Genomic DNA, 25,785 nt, shown 5'->3' on the forward strand with positions numbered 1-25,785 from the left:
TCCAAAGACACACATGTATCTTTGCTCCCCTTCTGACAATACAAGCATTACTCGACATTGCAATACATCTTTATGTGATCATATGACAGTTTATTGTGACAAAAATATCTATTAGTTCTGATTTCCTATATGGTTGAAATTGTATGGCCCTTCAGATGTTGTTAGAAAAGCAGGTTTAACCACCATAGCTAGTGTGATAGGTGCTGAGAGTTACAATTTAACATTAGTTTTCACCTCCTCTCAGTTATAAAAAAGGATTTTGGGGGTGAGTGGGTTGGTAAACTTAGAGGAATAGAGACAGTTTTATCCTATGCCTTCCAGGGATATTATTATGTGACTAGGGACCTCCTCCCACAGAATGGCTGCAGATCGCCCTGACCATACAGGGGTGTGGGGACCTTTCACCCCAGACCCTGCACCGTCCCGGCGTCCATCTTACCTCATCCTATATTCTTTGCCTAAGAGAACTCTTTGAAATTCATGGTAATTTGAAAATATGTGCACATATAGACATGTTTTTTTTAAAAAATACATTTCTTAGAAAACTATAAATCATGGTTCCTATAAATCATAGAATCATAGAATCATAGAATAGTAGAGTTGGAAGAGACCACATGGGCCATCTAGTCCAACCCCCTGCTAAGAAGCAGGAAATCACATTCAAAGCACCCCCGACAGATGGCCATCCAGCCTCTGCTTAAAAGCCTCCAAGGAAGGAGCCTCCACCACGGCCCCGGGGAGAGAGTTCCACTGTCGAACAGCTCTCACAGTGAGGAAGTTCTTCCTGATGTTCAGGTGGAATCTCCTTTCCTGTAGTTTGAAGCCATTGTTCCGTGTCCTAGTCTGCAGGGCAGCAGAAAACAAGCTTGCTCCCTCCTCCCTATGACTTCCCCTCACATATTTGTACATGGTGATCATGTCTCCTCTCAGCCTTCTCTTCTGCAGGCTAAACATGCCCAGCTCTTTAAGCCGCTCCTCATAGGGCTTGTTCTCCAGACCCTTAATCATTTTAGTCGCCCTCCTCTGGACGCTTTCCAGCTTGTCAACATCTCCCTTCAACTGTGGTGCCCAAAATTGGACACAGTATTCCAGGTGTGGTCTGACCAAGGCAGAATAGAGGGGGAGCATAACTTCCCTGGATCTAGACACTATTCCCCTATTGATGCAGGCCAGAATCCCATTGGCTTTTTTAGCAGCCGCATCACATTGTTGGCTCATGTTTAACTTGTTGTCCACGAGGACTCCAAGGTCTTTTTCGCACACACTGCTGTCAAGCCAGGCGTCCTCCATTCTGTATCTTTGATTTCCATTTTTTCTGCCGAAGTGAAGTATCTTGCATTTGTCCCTGTTGAACTTCATTTTGTTAGTTTTGGCCCATCTCTCTAGTCTGTCAAGATCGTTTTGAATTCTGCTCCTGTCTTCTGGAGTGTTAGCTATCCCTCCCAGTTTTGTGTCGTCTGCAAACTTGATGATCGTGCCTTCTAACCCTTCGTCTAAGTCGTTAATAAAGATGTTGAACAGAACCGGGCCCAGGACGGAGCCCTGCGGCACTCCACTTGTCACTTCTTTCCATGATGAAGACGACGCATTGGTGAGCACCCTTTGGGTTCGTTCGCTTAGCCAATTACAGATCCACCTAACCGTAGTTTTGTCTAGCCCACATTTTACTAGTTTGTTTGCCAGAAGGTCGTGGGGGACTTTGTCAAAGGCCTTACTGAAATCCAGGTACGCTACATCCACAGCATTCCCTGTATCGACCCAACTCGTAACTCTATCGAAAAAAGAGATCAGATTAGTCTGGCATGACTTGTTTTTGGTAAATCCGTGTTGACTATTAGCAATGACCGCATTTGTTTCTAAGTGTTCGCAGACCACTTCCCTAATGATCTTTTTCAGAATTTTGCCTGGTATTGATGTGAGGCTGACCGGACGGTAATTGTTTGGGTCGTTCTTTTTTCCCTTCTTGAAGATAGGGACCACATTCGCCCTCCTCCAATCTGCTGGGACTTCTCCCGTTCTCCAAGAACTCTCGAAGATAATTGCCAGTGGTTCTGAAATAACTTCCGCTAGTTCCTTCAGTACTCTTGGGTGTAGCTGATCTGGCCCTGGGGACTTGAATTCGTTTAGAGAGGCCAAGTGTTCCTGGACAACTTGTTTCCCTATTTGGGGTTGGATTTCCCCCAATCCTTCGTCCATTCCGTGTTGCTGAGGTTGAAGATGGCTTTCTTTTTCTGAGAAGACCGAGGCAAAGAAGGCATTAAGTAGTTCTGCCTTTTCCCTGTCCCCTGTCGCCATCACCCCATCTTCTCCTTGCAATGGCCCTATCGCCTCCTTTTTCTTCCTTTTTCTACCAACGTAAGCAAAAAAGCCTTTTTTGTTGTTTTTTATGTCCCTGGCAAGCCTGAGCTCATTTTGCGCTTTAGCCTTGCGAACCTTTTCCCTACAGGTGTTGGCTATACGTTTGAATTCTTCTTTGGTGATTTCTCCCCTTTTCCACTTCTTGTGCATGTCACTTTTGAGCTTTATGTCACGACCCAGGCTGCAGAGCACCAATAACCAAACACAGAGGCCAGAATCTATCTAATATCTTTATTAAGGAAATATATAAAGTTAATAAAAGCAAGTGTAGGAAATAGTTCAGAAGTAGACCTTTCAGGAAAGGTCAAAATTAGTCCAAAGAAACAATGTCCAATATGAAATATTAAGGTCCAAAGTTGTAATCCAATAACCGAAACACCCACTTTGCCAGGCAAAGTGAGGGGAGATGACAAAGTTCTTAGTCCAAGGAACTTGATGTAAGGCTAGGAAGTAAACTTGATTCTTGGAACACAAGGCTTGATACAAGGCAACAAGGTACGAGGAACAGGGACAAGATCCGTGGTAAATACTTGGCAAGGTCCTGGAAAGCAAGGCAAGGTCCGTGAAGCAAAACAAGGCTGGGAACGTGAACGAAGGCTTGGAAACGGGAATGAAGGCTTGGAAACAGGAACGAAGGCTTGGAAACGGGAGTAGCGCTGTCCACACACAACCTACTCCAGTTGCTGACGAATTGACTCCGCAAAATTCCTTCAGGGCAAGGAACCTAAATAGGGTCCCGTTCCCACCAAAGAAACTTCTCTGGGGAACCAGAACCGAAAGTCAATCTCTGTGTCCAGATGCATGACTCCCTAAAGGTTCTCATGAAAGCAGTCTTAATCAGCTGAATGCCTGGCTGCGATTCTCAGGCTTCTGCGATTAGCCTGTTGAACTCCTTTTTGTTGTTGATAATAACTACGGCGAGAAAATGGGGGAGATTTTGACTCAGGGCTTGTTTGGCAGATTTCTGGAAGACAATCCTCCTGCAGGTGCAAGGGCTCCAGTTCTGGCTGGGAAAGTTCCAATTCTGGCTGAAATGGTGGAAAACCCAAGTTTTCCTCTTCATCTGCCACAACAGCACTAGGAACGGGACTACATGGCCCATGAGTCATCACACTATCCCCCTCCTCAAGCCCCCTCTCAACATAGGGCTCTCTCCCCGAGGCGCGAGGCCGCGGCTTGGCGGGGTAGGTCTGATGGAAGCGGCGGGTTAAATCGGGGGCATGGACTGTGGAAGCGTCTTCCCAAGAACGTTCCTCGGGACCAAAACCCACCCAGTCAATGAGATATTGAAGGCGGCGGCGGTGAAAGCGAGAATCCAAGATGTCCTGAACCTCGAATTCCTCCTCCCCATCCACCAAAACAGGAGTGGGGGCCGACCGGTCTACATCAGGGCGCACACCATCCGCCGGAAGGAGCAGAGAGCGATGAAACACTGGGTGAATGCGCATAGAGCGCGGGAGTTGAAGTTTGAAAGTCACGGGGTTAAGTTGCGCCACCACTGGATAGGGGCCGATGAAACGGGCATCTAACTTCCGGCAAGGGCGATGGGAGGGCAAAAAGCGGGTGGACAGAAGAACCCGGTCTCTTACCTTGATTTCGGGGCCCGGCTGGCGATGATTATCAGCGTGGCGTTTATAGTCCTCCTTGGCTTGGTCTAGTTGCTGGAGTAAAAGTTGTTGCACCGCTGTGAGTTCCTGTAGCCAGTCCTCTGCTGCGGGAACTTCTGAGGTTTCAATGACAGAGGGAAAGAAACGTGGATGGAAGCCGTAGTTTGCAAAGAACGGGGTTTCTTTAGTTGAAGCCTGGACACCATTGTTGTAGGCAAACTCTGACAGCGGTAACAGGGAAGCCCAATTGTCCTGCTGGTAGTTCACATAACAGCGAAGGTATTGTTCCAAAGTGGCATTGGTGCGCTCAGTTTACCCATCCGTTTGGGGATGGTGAGCCAAAGATAACCGTGAGTCTATGCCCAGTAGTTTTTGTAGTGCTTTCCAGAAACGAGAGGTGAATTGGGACCCACGGTCTGTGACCAAACTCTTGGGCAACCCATGCAATCTGAAAACATGTTGAAGGAATAAGTCTGCAGTCTCTTTGGCCGTGGGAAGGCCATCGCAGGGAATGAAATGGGCTAACTTGGTAAAAAGGTCCACCACCACTAGGATCGTGGTGAATCCACAGGAAGGTGGTAGATCAGTGATAAAATCCGCAGAGATTATTTCCCATGGGCGAGATGGGGTAGGAAGGGGATGCAGAAGCCCTGAGGGCTTTTCCCTTCTTGTCTTGGAGCGCTGGCATACTGGGCAGGTATTGACATATTTTTCCACATCCTTGCGGATCTTGGGCCACCAGAAATCTCTTAGGATTAAATGCATGGTTTTAAATAGTCCGAAATGCCCTGCTGGCTTGCAGTCATGACACAGACGAAGTGCCTTTTCCCTGCCCGATCCTGGAGGGATGTAGACATGATTTCTATAACAAAGTAACCCATCCTTAAGCGAAAAGGGGAAATGTAGTCCTTGGCGAAGTTGGTCCTGAGCCCAGGCATCTGCTTGTTGACTGGCCCTGATTTCCTGAGCACAAAGGGGCCCAGGAGTATAGGGAGTTGATTCAATTAGAGTGGATTTGGTGTTTCCCACTGTGAGCGTGGCAAAGTTCTCGGGCTGCAGCAGTTGGGACTCAAAGGTCTCTTTGCGCCCTGCTGCATATTCCGGTTTTCGTGACAGAGCATCTGCTTGCTTGGTCTGGGCTGGGGTTACATAATGGATTTGGAAGTTAAAACGTTCAAAGAATAAAGCCCAGCGTTGCTGCCTCTGATTCAGCTTGCGGGCAGTTCTTAGATGCTCTAGATTCCGATGATCAGTATGGACCTCAATGGGAAATTTGGCCCCTTCTAACCAATGTCTCCAAGTTTCAAAGGCTGCCTTTATGGCCAAAAGTTCCTTTTCCCAAATAGTGTAATTTCTCTCTGGAGCGGTCAGTTGACGGGAATAGAAGGCACAAGGGTGAAGATGATCTCCCACTGGTTGTAGGAGTACAGCCCCAATTGCCACATCGGAGGCGTCCGCCTGCACGACAAAAGGGGTTTCAGGATCTGGGTGCTGAAGGATTGGCTGGGACGTGAATAATTTCTTTAGTTGCTGGAATCCTTTCTCTGCTTGTTCCGTCCAGCGGAAAGGCTGTTTCCCACGGATGCAGCTGGTGATTGGATCAGACCAGCGGGCAAAATCTGGAATGAACTTGCGGTAGTAGTTCGCGAACCCCAAGAAACGTTGCACCTCTTTCTTGTTGGTTGGCGCCCGCCATTCCAATACTGCTGAAACCTTCGCCGGGTCCATGGTGAGCCCTAGTGGCGAGACACGGTATCTCAGGAAATCTACCTCTTGTAGGTCAAAAGCGCATTTTTCCAGCTTGGCATAAAGTCCATGGTCCCGCAATCGTTGTAACACCATTCTGACGTGGTTCTCATGTTCTGCTTGTGATCTAGAAAACACCAAAAAATCGTCCAAGTAGATAATCAGGAACCGGTCTAGATAATCCTGAAAGATGTCGTTGACAAAATGCTGGAACGTTGCGGGAGCTCCACATAAACCGAAATTCATGACCCGGGACTCGAATAAACTGAATTTAGTCTGGAAGGCGGTCTTCCACTCGTCCCCTTCCCTGATGCGAATTAGATTGTAAGCTCCTCGAAGATCCAGTTTGGTATAAACCTTGGCCCCTCGAAGCCGGTCTAAGAGGTCTGAGATCAAAGGCAGGGGATATCGGTTTCGTTTAGTGATATTGTTCAATGCCCTATAGTCCACCACCAAGCGCAGGTCCCCTGACTTCTTTTTCACAAACATCACTGGGGAAGCGGCTGGGGATTGAGAGGGTCTGATAAACCCCTTGCGGAGGTTTGTCTCTAAGAACTCCCTGAGAGCTTCTTGCTCTGGTTCAGTCAGGGAGTAGAGGTGCCCTCGCGGGATCGGGGCCCCCTCCACCAAATCAATGGCACAGTCATAAGGTCTATGCGGGGGGAGTCTCTCGGCTTCTTTTTCATTGAATACATCCCAAAAGTCTGAGTATTTCTTGGGCAAGGTGATGATGGGCTCGGCGTCTGTGGTATGGCAGACCTTGGCTACAAGACAATGGTTTTGGCAATATTTTGAAGCAAACTGCAGTTCTCTGTTGGACCAGGAGATGTTTGGGTCGTGGAGGGTCAGCCATGGAATTCCCAAAATCACAGGGAAATGGGGAACCTCGGTAACAAAGAAGGAAATCTCTTCCATGTGTTCCCTTATCCACATTCTGGTGGGTTCTGACCATTGACTTACTGGACCTGTCTTGAGGGGGCGGCCATCGATGGCCTGCACCACACAGGCGTTCTTGAAATCGTGATATTGTAATCCCAGAGAGTCGGCATACTCTCTATCAATGAAATTGTTAGTGGCTCCTGAGTCTATCATGGCATGGATCATGACGGGTCCTTTTTTCGCTGACCACAGGGTGACCACTAGGAGAAATAGGACCCCGGTTGGCGGCTCTTGAGTGGGGTTTTTGATCGGGTTGGCGAGCCTCTCTACGCCCGGTCGCTGGCTTCCCCCGCCGGTTCCGCGCCAGCCGCCTCAGACGTCTTCGCCTCCGTGGAGGACGCCGCCGCCAGACAGGCGGCGGGCTTCCCTTTGGCTGGACACTCTCTTGCAAAGTGGCCCCCGTTTCCGCAGTACCAGCAGAGATTTAGGCGTTGGCGGCGGGCCTTCTCGGCAACATCTAACCTGGGACGTACATTGCCCAGCTGCATCGGCACCTCCTCGTTCCCTCTGGGGTATGGGGCTGGTGGCGGGGGCCTCCACACTGGACGCGGCTGGATGCCGGGGGGAGCGGGTGGTTTCGCTCCAGCCCTACCGCTCAGGCCTCGGATCCATTGCTTTCTATTGGCAAGCATGACTTCAGCTCGTAAACATTGTTCAATGAGTCCTTCAAGAGAGTGGGGGGGATCCACCTTGGAGATTTCCTCCAGCATCTCGATGTTGAGACCCTCCCGAAACTGTCCTCTGAGGGCTATGTCATTCCAACCGGTGTTGTGGGCCAGCACTCGGAACTCGGCTATGTACTGGGACAAGGGTCTGTCCCCTTGGGAGAGGCGCCGGAGTTTGTGGCCAGCCGCCTCCAAATTGTCCTCGATCCCCCAAGTCGCCTTAATGTGATCCAAGAAGTGTTGCGCTGATCTCAGATGTGGGGAGACTTGGTTGAATAGTGCCGTCGCCCAGTTGGCCGCTGGCCCGTCTAGGAGACTGTAAATCCACGCCACCTTGATGTCTTCTTGGGGAAACTCGGCATTACGGGCCTCTATATAAGCCTGGCATTGGCGACGGAAAACATGAACCTTAGAAGCTTCTCCAGAAAACTTGGTCGGCAACGCCAAGGCCGGGAGACGGACCCCGCGCTCCTTCAGGCCCCTTATTTCTCCCTCCTGCGCATTGAGCTTATCACGGATTCGGTCCACTTCATCCTTGTCGATGGTGTAGCTGAGCGGTTGGCCACCCGGTCCGGCTCCGGTAGACATTCTGGCCTAGGTTAATTGGTGCTTAGGGTGGCGGAGTCAAACTGTCACGACCCAGGCTGCAGAGCACCAATAACCAAACACAGAGGCCAGAATCTATCTAATATCTTTATTAAGGAAATATATAAAGTTAATAAAAGCAAGTGTAGGAAATAGTTCAGAAGTAGACCTTTCAGGAAAGGTCAAAATTAGTCCAAAGAAACAATGTCCAATATGAAATATCAAGGTCCAAAGTTGTAATCCAATAACCGAAACACCCACTTTGCCAGGCAAAGTGAGGGGAGATGACAAAGTTCTTAGTCCAAGGAACTTGATGTAAGGCTAGGAAGTAAACTTGATTCTTGGAACACAAGGCTTGATACAAGGCAACAAGGTACGAGGAACAGGGACAAGATCCGTGGTAAATACTTGGCAAGGTCCTGGAAAGCAAGGCAAGGTCCGTGAAGCAAAACAAGGCTGGGAACGTGAACGAAGGCTTGGAAACGGGAACGAAGGCTTGGAAACAGGAACGAAGGCTTGGAAACGGGAGTAGCGCTGTCCACACACAACCTACTCCAGTTGCTGACGAATTGACTCCGCAAAATTCCTTCAGGGCAAGGAACCTAAATAGGGTCCCGTTCCCACCAAAGAAACTTCTCTGGGGAACCAGAACCGAAAGTCAATCTCTGTGTCCAGGTGCATGACTCCCTAAAGGTTCTCATGAAAGCAGTCTTAATCAGCTGAATGCCTGGCTGCGATTCTCAGGCTTCTGCGATTAGCCTGTTGAACTCCTTTTTGTTGTTGATAATAACTACGGCGAGAAAATGGGGGAGATTTTGACTCAGGGCTTGTTTGGCAGATTTCTGGAAGACAATCCTCCTGCAGGTGCAAGGGCTCCAGTTCTGGCTGGGAAAGTTCCAATTCTGGCTGAAATGGTGGAAAACCCAAGTTTTCCTCTTCATCTGCCACAACAGCACTAGGAACGGGACTACATGGCCCATGAGTCATCACACTTTAGCTCAGTTAGAAGTTCTTTGGACATCCATTCTGGCTTCTTTGCACTTGTCTTATTTTTCTTCTTTGTTGGCACTGTTTGCATTTGCGCCTTGAGTATTTCACTTTTGAAAAACTCCCATCCATCCTTAACTCCCTTGTTTTTTAATATCGGCGTCCATGGAATGCCGCTCAGTAATTCCTTTATTTTTTGGAAGTCAGCTCTCTTAAAGTCCAGAATGCGTGTTTGACTTGTCTTAGTTTCAGCATTCCTTTGTATTGCAAACTGCAGGAGCACATGGTCACTTGCCCCTAAGGATCCAACCACTTCAACTGTATTGATCAGGTCTTCCACATTTGTTAAGATTAGATCAAGAGTTGCTGATCCCCTTGTTGCCTCTTCTACCTTCTGGACCATAAAATTATCTGCAAGGCAAGTGAGGAATTTGTTGGACTTTGTACTCTTGGCTGAGTTTGTTTTCCAGCAGATATCGGGATAATTGAAATCGCCCATGACTACTATATCTCTTCTTTGTGCCTGTTTGGTCAGCTGTTGACAGAAGGCTTCATCAAGTCCTTCATCCTGACTTGGAGGTCTGTAGTAGACACCCACGACAAGATCTTTTTGAGTCCCGGTTCCCTTGATTCTTATCCAGATGCTTTCAAGCTGGTTTCCCGGATTACAGTCTTGCATTTCTTCTGCAACGTAACTGTTTTTGACATATAAAGCTACTCCCCCTCCTCTCCCCTTTGTTCTATTTCTGTGAAAGAGGTTATAGCCCTCAATGGTTAAATTCCAGTGATGGGAGTCATCCCACCAGGTTTCAGTGATGCCTATGACATCGTATGTGTGGTGCTGTGCTAGGAGTTGGAGTTCGTCTTGCTTATTTCCCATGCTCTGAGCATTAGTGTAAAGACATGTAAGCCCCTGTGACCTCCCCTCGAACTGTTTATTTGGGATTATTGTGCTCTCTGTACTTGGTCCTTGCTGTGTTTGTGCAGCCCTCCGTTTAGCCTTTTGGCGGTTCCCTGTGGTCGTGGGTAATATAGTGTTCGCCAGGCTGTTGTTCCCCTCCCCCAGTGGATCTAGTTTAAAGTGCGCCTGATGAGGTTTGTGAGTCTGTGTGCAAAAAAATCTGATAGGATTGATCAGAACTGTACAGGAGGCATTTAAAACCTTAAAATGACGGCTTAAAGCAAGCATACGATGCAACATGTAGTTGCTACTTCAGTTATAAAGTCAAGAGGGCAGTGGCTTTATTTTGAGAAATAACATGTTGCATTCTAGACTAAGGCAAAATCCAGGACTTTCTGCATATTAACTTCCCAAGGTCCATTGTATCCATCTGAGCTCTGCTATTGACTAGGGGAGAAAACATTTACATTTTCTAGACAAACTGAGAAGCAGGGGTTTAAGGAAAATACATGGGTCTGTTTGGCTCTGTATTAACTAGCGACTTTATTGCACAAAGGAGAGAAGCTGGCATTGAATCACCTCCAAAGATTATTTTTCCTATTGCATCATGCCATGTACGTTGCATTGCTGCTCTTTGTGATAAACCTGGCAAAAATCTTCAATAGTTGCAAATTGTGCCATGCTCCTGTCACCTACTTGGTGTAATGGGGCCGTCCGCTTCTGTGCTGGCATGTTGTGACTGAAGTGACATTAGGGAATAGGATTCTTTTCCTCTCCCCCGTCCAACATTCCTCCTCAATATCATTGAGGTGGTATATTTTTAAAATTTTGAATTGTATTTGATTTTTTATTTGCCATTTTTAAATTATTTCAGAGAGGGAGGGAAGATCTATGAGTTTTTGTGGAAGTAGGTGTGTGGGACTACAGATTTATGAATCATTGCATTGGGCAAATCATTTAGTGTAGTGCCATGGGTATACTCTGCTGATCACAGAAGTCAGAAGTATGGATATAGCAATGTTGCAAGATGCGATTGTTCTCTGTACATTACACATTATTTCACTGCCCATTGCACATTCTGCAGTGAAACCTAGTTGTTGAATTGGATTGGGGCAATGTGTAACTGTGACTATAATAGGATTCAAACCATTATTTTTCCATTTTACACCTTCCTTTGTTTCCTTCTTTATGTGTTTATACCTAACAGCAGGAAAAAAGGCTGTCTTTTTGTTAGGCAGACCTGGTGTTATCATCAAAGGGCAGCAGATTGAAAGATTTTGTTATTTAATTTGTTATGATTAATTTTTTACTATTATGAAATGAGAGATTCTTAGACGCTTTCAGCCTAACTTTACTGGTCTAGGAAATCGTGCCCCTTCACTTGATATGTGGGGTAGTGACATTTATAGAGTTTAGAAAATTTACATTACGGACAACAGTGTCCATAATCTTATAGACAACACTTGGCTTAAAGTTTATAAAAGTTGTATTCCAAAAAGTATTCTCTTTGAAATATGGTGCTGGGGGAGAGACCCTAAGTCTTCAAGACCTGAGCAAGATTCTTGATGACAAGGTGACAAGGTCTCTCATTTATAGGGTTGCAATAAGCTGAAACTGACTTAATGGCAAGTAATAACAAGTTGATGCCCCTCCCCCTGCAAAAAGTTCTGGCTGCTTTGTTGTTCCAAAATGGCACCAAAATGACTTGGCTTGGCCCTGAACAACTATAAGGCCTAGGCATAAGTGGATTTTTAAAACTCTTCTTCTCAATCCACACCAAGATTGTTATTTGGCAAAAGGGTATTAGGAAGAAGAAAAAGAGGTTGGGGAAGGAGGTTATCAAATTAAATATAATTTGGCTTTTTTATACTAAAATGCTCTCTAATTGAATATCAATCATTTATTGGAATCTCTTGTGATTAAAGTGCACCTTTCCTCCTCCCTTGGCTCTTTCCTCTCTTAGTCTTCCCTAATTTAATTTTCTCATTATGTTAAAATTATTTTTATTCTTTTCATTAGTAGTTGCAATTCACTGGGGAATGCTGACTGGGTAGGGGAATCAGAAGAGGAGACCTTCATAAATCATGAAATGACACAACTGTTATTATTTCTGGAGTCTGATGGTACTGTCAAAGGATTTTTTTAAAAAAATAAAAAAATAGCTCCCATTCATATCCAATAAAATATTAATACAAGGAGAAGTGAACAAGACTGAAAGAAGAGATGATTCTTCATCTCGATCCTATAACTTCCTTCCTTTCCTGGGCAACTTGAAATCCTCTCAATGTTGCTGGAATGCAGCTCCCATTATCCCTAGGCTGCATTGCAGATAGTGAAGATACTGGGGCTAACAATCTAACCACAGCGGGACAATTGCATTTTGTAGTTGTTTCAAACTGTTTTCTTGGATATCTTGGGGTAGTAACTTGTTTTAGTAGTGGATAAATTAGAATAACACATCTGAAGTCTTCACAAATTGGTTCAAATGTTAAATGTCAATCATCAATGGAATCTATAATGCTTTTGCTGCGATTTGAAGATCACACATCTAATAATTTGTTTCACAAATCCAATAAGTATCACTTGATTAGATATTGGTGAGATATTTGCTGCTGCTCTTTTTGATGATTATATCCCTTTGCCTGTCAATCTGATGAGTGCCACTGACTTACATGCATCATGGGGTATTTCTGGCACAGTAGGATAGGCAGGAAGGAGGAGATAGTACATTTTGATGTAAGTCATAAGGATGGAGGTCAGTAAGCTATTTGCTCTGCTGACCTGACCTGGTCCTTCAAAATAATATGCCTGACCAAGGTCTAAGAAAATTGTACGTCAAAGAGCAAAAGCAGAGAGCTCTTAGAGTCTGGAGAAAATGGAACTGCAGTTTGCTCTGAAAAAGCACTTTCAGACAGTGTATTAAGAGGAGCAGACGCACAGCAGTTCCCATAAATGGATGGGCTTTGAATGTATTCTTGGCCTTTTGTTCTCTCTCAGCCTGAGGGACTTTTGTTTGGAATTGACAGCATTGCTTCCTTTTGTTTATTCAGCTGGATGATAAACTCAAAAGTGTTTCCTTTTTCTGAACCGTAGGCAGTGTAAAGCCCTGGCACACAGCTGCTCAAGTGAACAAAATTGTTATTCTCCATTGATGCGATGTGCAGGAGTTTGAAAAGGGGCAACAAGGAGAAGCCTTCAAATCTTGTACCTTTTGTGTTTATCTCTGAGCATTTCAGGGATTGCTACAGTTATACCAGAGTAGGAGGGAGGAAGCTTCCTTCAAGTGCTCAGGAAAAAGTAGAGAAAGCCTCCTAAACTGCTCTTGATCACCAAATGTCATTCTTGAAAGTTTGCCTAAATACATTGGGCTTTGTGCTGGAAGACTACGCAATTATTTGTTTGAACAAAGTTTGAAGCTTGAATAAGAAGTACATTTCTAAAAATCATGGAGAGAGAGACCTGTGGTTTTATGAAAAAAAGACAAGCAAACATGCCCCATTCTGAAAAGAAAATGTCTGAAAATATATGTGTGTTATTGAGCCACAGCAACCTACTCTTGAAGATTTATAGTTTATCAAGGGCTCTGAAATAAATAGATGATTTCTCCCCTTTAAACCTATTCTAGACTTTCGCAAGTTTGAGGCATCAGGAGACGGGAAGCAGGCCAGAAGCGGCTTCACCCCCCAAAAGACTCTATCATATTGAACCCTTTAATAAATTGTATCTACTTTTCAAGATTTTTTTTTGTGTAACTTGTATCCTTTAACTATGGACTGTATCTATCTCTTATATAAAATGTATAAAACCTGTTGTATAAAATATATCGAAGATGGAGCCCAGAGACAGCCCGCTGTGACCCCACAAAAAAAATCCCCTGGGAACCAGAAGGTTGGGCAAACCTGTCTGGCCATTTGCCAAGTCAGGTAATCACTGGGTCCATTGTTTATGTGCATGCAAAGATAGGTGACTTCCCCTGCCAGACCAGGTTAGTTATTTATTTTGTGTCAAAAGCATTGTACAAAAAATACATTTCAAATAATGGAAATAAAAAAAAAGAAATCACAAGCAACTAAATAGTTTTGGACCAAAAGCGGGCAACAGCAACTGCATTGTCTGACCAGGTAAGACCAAGATTGTTTGTATAGCTGTATTGCTCACCTGAGGCTGAGAGATAGTTACCTATAGAAACAGCATGTGTACTTGTTTATTCCTTTATTCAACAACTGAGCTCCCGATGTCCCAGGATCATCACCTTTGTTCCAGGAATCTCACACCTTTGTTTCCTGAAGCTCCTATCTTTTATCAGCACAGAACTGGACAGTTGAGCAAATCAAAAGCTCATTAACATTTCTTTGATGTTGTATTTCTGGATTATGCCTCCTTCCAGGGGGGCTTTGCACCAGCTGATTGGCCCCTTACCCGATCAGTCCTCAGCCATCATTCTCTGCATCAAGGAAATCTCTACCTGCAGGTGGCGACATCAGCGGAGCCCCCAACCAATCAGGGTGCAGATCTTGACCAGGCTCTTTTTCAGCCAATCAAAAGAGGGAGTGGGAGGTTTGAATGTATAAGACATCTTACTTTCTCTGTATATTGATGCTTGTACATTTGAATCATCATGCTTGTACTTGCATTCCTTTTGGCCCAATTGTATTAAACCTCTGTGGCTTGTTTTCAACCTGGTAAGTTGTTTTTCTGCCCTTTCGGTTTAGCATATGCTTATTTGGGAGGGATCATCTAATCCACGGTCCTAGCTAAACACTATTTGTAGACTAAGCAGTGCTTTCAAACACTCTGTAGTGTTAGGCCCTTGACTGCACATTTTATTACCCTTGGGGTGAGAAGGGCAGGATAGAAATGATGGAAATAAATAAATAAATTATAACAAAATAGTGTTTGACTCCCTTTCCCAATCTCCAACTAAGTTTAGCAGCCAGCAATGTCAATATTGATTGTTTTTGTAAATCGCTCTGGAAGCCTGCTGAGAGGTACTATATCTCTTAACACAATACAACAAATGAATAAATCTAGCACTATGACATGTGTACTAGAAAAGAGTGCCATTCAATATATGTTTATTCCTACCATCAAATAATAACTAGATCTGTCTCCATAGCTTATGAGTTTTGAGGTAAGGGTATCAAGGGCACTTAGTAATATTCCAGCCAAGGTTGAGAATCTCATTTTAGAAACATGTTTCTACAATAATCCAGAATGCTATAGTACTTCTGAATAAATGCAAGAGAAAGATGTACAAATATTTCTGTGTGCACGTAGGACCATTGTAAGCCCACTGTAGCAGAGTTGCTAAAAGAAAGAAAAATATTTTGGGAGAACAAAAGATTAGTTAAGTGGTACAGAGACAGTTATGTTGTTTAAATCAAGACAATATCCAAACAGAAGAAGTTGGACATATGCACTAAACTCTTTATTCCTTTCCCCTTTCTGCCTGCCTGCCTGTCTTCCTTTCTTTCTTTCTCCAGGCAACCCCATGTGCAAAGAATAGAATGTTGTGCTTTATTAATATTAAAGAACCCTGCTGAGTTTCAAAGACAGCACAAAAGGAATTCAACCTTGGGAGATGTGAGTGAAGTACCAATAAACTACAGGTCACTGGATTAAGGAAAAATCTGTCCCTACAATTCCTTGTTCTACACTAACACCAAATGTTGTGATCTTAAACCTCAAGGAATGTCCAGTGTTTGGCCTCAGTGAGAACAGTTCGCAAAAAAATACAGAATTTCAAGAACTGTGTTTTAAAACACGGGACAACGCAAGGCACAATGCAGCTGTGTACACAATCTATTTCTGTGATCTAAGGATGAATGTAGTGAGATATATTCTAAGAGGCTGTATATTTTACATTATGTAAAAAGAACAAAGTTTAAGTTTACTTGTACATCTCTCCATTATAGCTTCAATGCATGACTTTAGTTAATCAATACTTCTCCATGGTAACCGTGTCTCCAGACAAGGGCTCTTTATACTGATAATGAGAAAGCACTTCATGAGCCCCTTTTTTTTCTCTTAATGGATTTTTCATGGCTAGAAAAGAGTTGGAAGAAGGAACAGAAAAGACAGGGCAAAGGCCTAACTCCATTCCCAACTGAATCCAAACAGAGGAAAATGTCCTAAATGTAGTCTCAATTAAACTTAGTCTTCTAAATTTAGTTCCAGCTAAATGTAGTCTCAGCTAAATGCTAGTCCTGAAATCCGTAATGATCCAAAATGCTATAGATCAATCTCATTGTGCCATCTTTACAAAGTTCTGGAGAGATTTATTTTGCATAGAATTATGGAAAAAAATAGACCCATGTATGATTCCACAGCAAGCTGGCTTCAGGAATGTCAAAAGCTGCCCACTACAAGTGTTGAACCTAACTCAGCAAATACAGTAGAATATGGTTTTGAAAGGCAGCAGATTACAGGAGCTGTCTTCATAGACCTGTCAGCATCTTATGACACTGTAAATCATCACCTTCTCCTGAGAAAAACTTATAATATCACAAAATGCTACCATCTCACCTGCTGCATAGGAAATTTGTAACAAAACAGGAGCTTTTTGTTGAATTTTAGGGCCAGAGAAGTAGATGGTGAAAACGGAAGAATGGCCTGCCCCAGGGGAGCGTGCTTGCTGCATCCATGCTTAACATTTACATAGATGATCATCCACTGCTATAAGGGACAGACAGTTTCATCTATGCTGACAATCATGCCATCACTGCCCAAGCAGGGAGCTTTGAAATGGTTGGACAGAAGCTCTCTGAAGCTTTAGGTGCTCTTACTTCCTATTACAGGGAAAACCAGCTGATCCCTAATCCATCTAAAACACAAACATGTGCTTTTTACCTAAAGAACAGATAAGCATCTCGAGCTCTGAGGATTTCCTGGGAAGGAGTCCCACTGGAGCATTGCAACACACCTAAATACTTGGGAGTTACCCTGGACTGTGCTCTGACTTACAAAAAGCACTGCTTGAATATCAAACAAAAAGTGGGCACTAGAAATAACATTGTATGAAAGGTGGCTGGCACAACCTGGGGATCACAACCAGACACAGTGAAGGCATCTGCCCTTGCACTTTGCTACTCTGCCACTGAATACACATGCCCAGTGTGGAACATGTCTCACCACATTAAAACAGTGGATGTGGCTCTTAATGAGACATGCCACATTATCACAGGATGTCTACGCCCCACACCAGTTGAGAAATTATACTGTTTAGCCAGTATTTAACCACCTGACATCCGTCGGGAAGTAGCAGCCAGCAATGAAAGGACCAAGGCATTGACATCTCTGACCCATCTCCTGGTTGAATATCAGCCAGCACGCCAATGCCTTAAATCAAGAAACAGCTTCCTAAGATCTACAGAGATACTCACAGGAACACCTCAGCAAGCGAGAGTCCAAAAGTGGCAGGCTAAAACCTGGAACCTCAATCAGTGGCTGACGCCAGATGAGAGACTTCCTCCTGGGCACACAGAAGACTGGGTGACTTGGAAGGCACTGAACAGACTGTAACTCTGGCACCACAAGATGCAGAGCCAACCTTAAAAAATGGGCCACAAAGTGGAGTCCATGACATGCGAGTGTGGAGAAAAGCAAACCACAGACCACCTACTACAATGCAGTCTGAGCCCTGCCACATGCACAATGGAGGACCTTCTTGTAGCAACACCAGAGGCATTCCAAATGGTCAACTACTGGTCAAAGGGCATTTAGAATAATGCCAAGTTTTAAAAACTTTGTTTGTGTTTTCAAATACATTACAACTTGTATCCCCAGTTCGCTTCTGACACGACAAATAAATAATGCTAGTCCTTGCCAGTACAGACCTCTTGAGCTACCCTGTTTCCCCTAAAATAAGACATCCCCAGAAAATAAGACCTAGTAGAGGTTTTGCTGAATTGCTAAATATAAGGCCTCCCCTGAAAGTAAGACCTTCAAAGTTTTTGTTTGGAAGCATGCCCACCAAACGGAACACCAGAGCTTGCAGGATCGGTAAATGTACATACCATAAAGTGTTGTACATGGAAATATTGGTAATAACAAGAAATTCTTGATAGGATTCACAGTTTGTCTGGTTATGCTGGTTTATGATGACAACTACTGTACAGTATATAATAAATGTTCATTTTTTTGTTCAACAATAAATGTGAATTCTTCTTCATGGAAAAATAAGACATCCCCTGAAAATAAGACCTAGAGCATCTTTGGGAGCAAAAATTAATATAAGACACTGTCTTATTTTCGGGAAAACACGGTAGTTGCTGAATGGTCAGGCATTACTTATATTAATCCAATTGATTCAGTGCATGTATTCCATTTAAGACCAGCAATTAGGGTTAAGTCAGTGTCGTGTGCATCTATATGGTAGAATGAATGCAATTTGACACCACCTTAACTGCCATGGCTCAATTCCATGAAATCTTTGGATGTATAGTTTAGTTAGGCACTCTTTCATAGAGAAGCCTATCAATATTTTTTCGTTAAGCAAGTATAATCCCCATCCTCCTCTCTTGGTTCTTAAGACCAATAGTGATAAAGCTCTAAAGATTTCATTATGCTAGTACACGTATCAAAATTGTAGCTTTTTCCCCTCACATAGGAGGAGACTTTAAGGTGAGTTGACCTCTTTGACCTGCACTGCTTCCAATATTTACTTCCATTGGCCAAATTTAAATGTATTCTTTGCAAAGTGCAATTTGATTCCAATTCATTATCATTCATAAGTAATTTCTGTTGTATATCTGGAAGTAATTCCCTGTAGTTTCTTATCACCTTGAAAGCCAATGGCCAAAGCAATTCAGGCTCACCATAATTTAAATTTCCACACAGTTCATAACATGAAGAATATCTGGACAATTGCACTATATTATCCAACCAATGGCCTCATCAGCTATCAGGTCAATTTTCAAAGTTCACTTTGAAAACTGTTGCATTTATAGATATGCTAAATTCTGGCTAGTCTAGTCAAATCAGCTATTCTGGCTTCATTCTTCAGTGGCCCAAAGACAATAATGGGTCATTCAAAACTTTGTGTGTGAATGCAGGGAGATAGAAAGTTAAATATGAAATGTAAGTAATTCTTGTTTTGAACAATTATTCAAGAAGAAATTAACTTATTCTCTTTGGCAGGCCTGAACAACTTGCGGGCAGAATGGAGGAGAAATTAGGCTAAGCCTCTTGGGACCACAGACAGGTTTTTAGAACCTCGTTTTCCAAGTAAGATATAATTTCCAAGATGTACAAATGCTACATTCAGCAAAGGACAAGAGGGATCCTCTCACCTCTGCAGGAGTCTACCGTATACCATGCCGCTGTGGACAAGTCTACTTAGGGACCACCAAACGCAGCATTGTTCAAACACACATCAAGGAACACGAAAGGCAACTGCAGACTAACTCAACCAGAGAAGTCAGCCATAGCAGAGCACTTGATGAACCAACCTGGACACAGCACATTATTTGAGAACACAGAAACGCTGGATCACTCTAGCAACCACCATGTCAGACTATACAGAGAATCCAATGGAATCTACAAGCATATGGACAATTTCAACAGAAAGGAGGAAACCAGGAAAATAAACAAAATCTGGCTACAAGTATTAAAAAACTCTAAAATCAGGACAGTAAATAAAGAACAACACTCTGAAAACAGGAATTCCAGACATGCACAAATTCCTACCCTCTGAATTTCCAGTAAGTATTACTGATCAGGTTCTAAATTGATTTTTATGTTGTTTTATGTGGCTATAATGGTTTAATTTTACTGATCAATGCTTATCTTCATGTGAGCCATACCGAGTACCTTCGGGGAGATGGAGGCGGGATACAAAAATAAAGTTATTATTATTCCCCCAGGCAGGAATCAGCCAGACTTTGAAGCTGCAAGGCTATTCAATGCTAATCAAGGTGGCCAATTGCAACATTCATTGCAACATGTGATTGTTTTAGTCAATTGTTATGTTTTGTTTTCGTTTCTAATTCTTATAGCGTTTTATAGTGTTTTCAGTGTTTTATTGTACAATGTTTTATGCTGATTTTATATTGGAAACCGCCCTGAGTCCCTTTTGGGAGAGAGGGCGGTATACAAATAAACTTTTACTTACTTACTTACTTACTTACATTCACACCTGCCTCAAACATATAAGAGTTCTTTCCTACCTTGGAGATTCCACAGATATATATATACCTCCCAAGCTCTGAGGATACCTGCCACAGATGTGGGTGAAATGTCAGGAGAGAATGCTTCTGGAAGATAGCCATAAAGCCCAAAAAACTCACAGCAACCCAATTTCCATGATATACCTTACAAGTAAGTGGGTTCAGAGCTATAGTTCAAGGTTAAAACTTCCACATCACACTCTGAATTTCTTCCCTCTCTTTTTCCTACTTTTCTTTCTTTCTTTCTTTCTTTCTTTCTTTCTTTCTTTCTTTCTTTCTTTCTTTCTTTCTTTCTTTCTTTCTCTTTCTTTCCTTTCTTTCTTTCTTTTCTTTCTTTCTCCCCTCCACTCCTGCCTTTCTCTCTCTTTGTCCTCTTTCTCTTATTTCCCCCTTTCTCTGTCTCTTCCTCCCTCCCTTCCTGTATTCCTTCCACATTCCCTTTTTCTTTCTCTCTTTCTTCCTTTTCTTCCTCCCACCTTCCCTCTCTTTTTCCTATATTTATTTATTATTGTTCCTTCTTTCCTTCTTTTTCATTCCCCTCTTTCTTCCCTTTCTCCTCCCTCCCTCCCTCCCCGTGTGCAACAATGGCAGGGAGTGTCCTGTGCAGTGAGTGGGGGTGTGACAATAGCAAGAGGGGAACGGCAACAGTGGGAGGGCTTAGTGGTTTTCTTTCTCCTTTTCTCCCCTGTGCGGTGGGTTGGGGGAGCAGATGATACTTGATGAGCTGCATCAAGGGTTTGAGTGGGCCAAGTGTGACTCATGGGCTGTGTGTTGTGCAGGTTTGCTCTATGGTACGGCCCAATATTCTGCAAAATGTGCTTTTGAGAAATATCACCATATTATGGGAGTATAATATAATGGCTTTGGAAATGCTAAATTCCCTTTTCCTTTTGTTATCTTCCCTCTCCACACCCCTCTCTTAGCCAGGAACACATTGTTCATCAGATGCTGCCACCAACCACATTACCTACTCCTACTCCTTCAAGCCGGAAGGTAAAGGAGAGAGTGGAGTAAGAATCTTTCAGGGTCAGTGACAGAGGATTTTTAAAAAAACTCTAGCCTTAAGCCCCTCAAGAGAAAAAACATGGAACAAGCCAACACAATGTAATAGATAGCTGATTTGTAGCTAAGATATTAAGGACATATTTAAAGTTAGAATTACTTTCTTGCTAGCTTTATTGATTTCTATACATTTCTTTCTGTTAAGATTTTATGGTTATCATACTGATGCATATTATGAAATAGCATGTAAAACATTACTATGTGTGAAATCCAGCATACATGGCAATTTAACAATGAGCACACAGATCAGATGTTAAAGTAAACAGAAGATGGAATTATTTTTACTCCCTCACAAGGTAGTCAGTTCTTCTAAAGCCACTTTTAATCCTTCCATATATAAGTATTTTTGTGTTCTTCCAGTGGGGAAGGCTCTTACACATGGCCTTCTCGAACAGAGTCTGGGTGTACCCAGAATTAGGGGCTCATTTTTGTGAGATGTCTTTATTGCCAATGCTGCAAGTTGTACCAATTATCCATGGGGCAACCGATTAAAAAGTCAAACACTGGTCAACAGGCAGACCTAAAAATGGTAGACATTCTATAACCTCAAGGTTAGACTTCTGCAACACGTTTTACATTGACTACATTTGTACTAGTTTCAAAAAATCCAATTAGTTCAAAACACGACAGCGAAATTGGTTATAGGAACATTCTTGAGTGAGAATATTAGACCCTTATCGAAGTCACCCCACTGGTTGCCAATTAGTTTCCAAGCAAAACACAAAGTGTTGGTTATAACATTTAAAGCCCTACAGAAAAGGAGTTGGAAAAAGAGGGGGAATAAATTCATAATGTGTGATTTGAACCTCTCGGCACTTCCAGACAGCCTCTTAATCCAGGACAAAAAAGTGGGGCAATAATCTTGGGACCTTAAGAAAAGTCCAGACATGGAGCTCTCAGACCAAGTAAATGGTCCTCTGTTATCCTGAAAGGCCTGGTTATAGTGGATTTTTCAAAACAGACATGGGACATTTTTTAAATTTTTTAACTGGCTCTCCAAGATGTGCTGGACCTCATAAGCCAATGGTTCTCAACCTGTGGGTCCCCAGATGTTTTGGCCTTCAACTCCCAGAAATCCTAACAGCTTCTAAACCGGCTGGGATTGTTGGGAGTTGTAGGCCAAATCACCTGGGGACCCACAGGTTGAGAACCACTGGCTTAAGTGCTGATGCTGATATAAGAATGTGCACATAAGCAGATTTTTTGTCATTGTCTTTTGCAGCCTCCTGCTGCCTTTATGCTTTCTCCCTTGAACCCCATTCCCCTTTGGGGTTACTTGCCTGCCATGCTGGTGCCCACTGTGTGATTTAAAGCTCTGTTTAATTTCATAAATATGAGAACAAAAGAATGGTTGGAGAGAGTTGTCATGGGAATTACTGTCCTTCTGTGCTTCCATTTAACCTAGTTTAAAGTCCCCCTGATCAGGATTGCCAGTCTCTGAGCAAAAACATTCCTTCCTACTTCTGTGAGGTGCAACCCATCACGTGCCAGTAGGCCATCTTCCTGGAAGAGCAGACCATAGTCCATGAAACCAAATTGTTCTTCCTGACACCACTGTTGTATTCTCTTTTTTCCTTCTGTTCCAGCAATTCAAACAATTCTTGTGTTTCAGCCTCTTCTTTCAGGCACCCACCACCTTTAAGCATGGCTATTTTATTATCTCTCTTCCCCTTCCCTCCTCCTCCTCCTTGAGTCAATCCAGCTCTCTTTGAGTTGTGTCACTGCATGAGCAAATGTCTTACATGAGTAAGAAACTGTCAGCCATTTCTATGATCTTCAAAGCTGGGAAATACATTTTCAACAAAAAAAATGCACAAAGAAATTGCTTTTTATGATCATCAGCTCCCAATTCACAAGAATATTAATCATTTCCATGCAGGAATGTATTTGGGAATGCCTGAAATTATTCATATGAATGAAATAGCTTGAAAGAAACTAGGAAGGGAGTGGCTAGATTTACTTTGAAAAACATCAGTAGCCTTTTAAATTACTTTTTTTTCTTTTGGTCCCAAATTTACAATTTTATAGGCGTGCATAGTGGAGCTATCGTAGAAGAGACTTTTTGCCAAATTAAAGTTCTGCTTCCTCTAATACCTCACCTCCTACTCCCACAATATCTCTTATTCAGATCTGGAGATGTGCAGAGGGCTGGAAGTGGGTGAGGGGATCAGTTCCACTGTTTTTCTGTCATCAAGCAATCTAGCACAGGATGGTCGGTATCCTGTTTGCGACACACAGAAACATTCAATCCAGCTGAAACCTCTATCTCTTGTGGAAAATTCTTCCTTGTTTAATGACAAACACAGCAAAAACAGGAAAGTCTCATAACAAGCAAAATACCGACTAGTAAACAACAGGAGAGGGAGGGAATAGTCCAAACAATCAACCCAAAAGTAATGCTATTATAAACAATATTATTAAAATATGCAGAACAAAGAATAATCAGAGCCATAAAGTGATTAAATATCAAATCATGTAATACAAAATGGAGTAATACAATCACTATCAAATTATATAATAATACAAAACAGAACAATATCAAAAACTATATCTAAGCACTACAAATGTATATATGAGAAGGACAACTTTACCTAAAGAGCACAGACCAACTAAAGCCTATAGGAAGTGAAATATAGATTAATCGTACACAATATAGCAAAGGCAGATGTATAGTTTAAACCTAAGGGATGGAAGGCCAATTGTATGCTTGCTAAGCACCCCCCCCCCCCACCGTGGAACTCATCACATGGAGGTCAAGAAGCTGGGACAGTGGGCTAGCGTAATGCTGCATTCCTTTACGATTATGGGTCGTGGGATCTCTTCCCATGACATTTACCCACTGTCCCCAGCTTCCTCTTGTTTCCTACCCAGTTTCTTCTGTGAGGAGTCCTGCAAGTCTGCCTTGTAACCCCTGAGCTAGTTTACTCCCTTCAGGTACAATAGAGGATGTTTTCCTATTGTCAGTGTGTTGAAGAAATATTTAATATTCAGGCCATTCAGGTTTGTAGATGGAGTTGGTAGGCAGCACCTTTCTCTTTGCCCCAGGAAGTAAAATATCTTGAACCAATCCAACACTGAAGCTCTTTCAAGACAATAAAATGTTACACCACAAGCACTCAGCCACATGCCTGAAGGAAGTCTGCAAGCAGAACACAAGAGCAATATTTTCTTTCTGTTGCTGTTTCCTAGAAAATGCTATCCAGAGACACGGGGCCTCTAATCCTAGAGGCACTATATAGCTATCTGGACTAGTAGCCAGCCATTGATAGCAATGTTCACTTTGCTTCTGCCTAATTAAGACTAGGCTAAATGTTTTCTACAAATAGTTCATAAAGAAAGAAGACTCTTGCCACAGTTGCTTTCTCAGTTATATTAATATTTTTTGCCATTCTTGTATTGGAGACTTTCTTTTTTGTTTTGATTATTGAACAATTGAACCCCACTGAAACTTCTCATGCATTATAATCATAATTAACAAAATGGGAAACATGTGGTCTTCCAGATGTTGTTGGACCGCAACTTCCATCTTCTCTTACCACTGGCTGTGCTGGCTATGGCTGAAGGGAACTGCAGTCAAGCCACATCTGGAGGGGCATATGTTCCTCACACAAAATATAGAAAACATGTGGCACAATAACAGCAGCTACTACAAAAATCAACCCTCAATTCTTTCTTTCATCTTGTATTTAGCATCATCTTATAACACAAGTTCAGTTCCCCCACCCAGCTTTGTGAAGTTTCAACTGCTTCCTCTTTCTCAGCATCAGGAGAATATTTCTCAAGGTTGGCTGCCCATTCTATTACCTTCTGTTCCTAGAGGAACAGCTAAACACACCTCAGTAGCCAAGGACTTCCTTTGCATGGATGATGAAGTCCCAGAGTTAATCTGTGGTGCTTTACCAGCTCAAGCCAAGGACCTGGAGATCTCTAGAGGGCCGATGTCAGCAGCAGTTGACAGCACTAGGCCAGTAATGCATTCTTTCTTTCTTTCTTTCTTTCTTTCTTTCTTTCTTTCTTTCTTTCTTTCTTTCTTTCTTTCTTTCTTTCTTTCTTTCTTTCTTTCTTTCTTTCTTTCTTTCTTTCTTTCTTTCTTTCCTTCCTTCCTTCCTTCCTTCCTTCCTTCCTTCCTTCCTTCCTTCCTTCCTTCCTTCCTTCCTTCCTTCCTACCTTCCTTCCTTTCTTTCTTTCTTTCTTTCTTCTCCCTCTAGCTCTATTTAGCTCTATGAGGATACCTAGCCACAGCCACGCATCTGACATCTATTTAAATGCAGAATTGCAATAAAATTATAAACAAATAGAGCATACATAGAGGAGCCCCGGTGGCAAAGTGTGTTAAAGCACTGAACTGCTGAACTTGCAGACTGAAAGGTCGCAGGTTCAAATCCCGGGAGCGGAGTGAGCGCCCGCTGTTAGCTCCAGCTTCTGCCAACCTAGCAGTTCAAAAACATGCTAATGTGAGTAGATCAATAGGTACCGCTCCAGCAGGAAGGTAACGGCGCTCCATGCAGTCATGCCGGCCACATGACCTTGGAGATGTCTACGGACAACGCTGGCTCTTCGGTTTGGAAATGGAGATGAGTACCAACCCCCAGAGTTAGACATGACTGGACTTAACGTCAGGGGAAACCTTTACCTTTACCTTAGAGTATACATACTCCTACCTGAAAAATCTGGTTCAAAGGGCTCCAGAACTGATCTGATACAGGCCCTAGAACAGCCCCAGAGCCGTTTGGCTATCCACATGCCTGGCCAGTCTGAAGACACATCAA

General features: G+C 43.2%; 1 long non-coding RNA gene across 1 annotated transcript in view; it reads left to right on the forward strand.

Moving 5' to 3' along the window:
* The window catches only part of LOC134295306 (uncharacterized), a 68,862-nt gene extending 54,154 nt beyond the window's left edge, over positions 1-14,708 (forward strand). The window contains exon 3 of the long non-coding RNA XR_010001843.1: positions 13,414-14,708. This is a non-coding gene — a long non-coding RNA (uncharacterized LOC134295306). The remainder of the gene's footprint in view (positions 1-13,413) is intronic.
* Positions 14,709-25,785: the final 11,077 nt, after the last annotated feature.

This window comes from Anolis carolinensis, chromosome 1 (assembly GCF_035594765.1).
Source record: "Anolis carolinensis isolate JA03-04 chromosome 1, rAnoCar3.1.pri, whole genome shotgun sequence".
Lineage (NCBI taxonomy): Eukaryota > Metazoa > Chordata > Lepidosauria > Squamata > Dactyloidae > Anolis > Anolis carolinensis.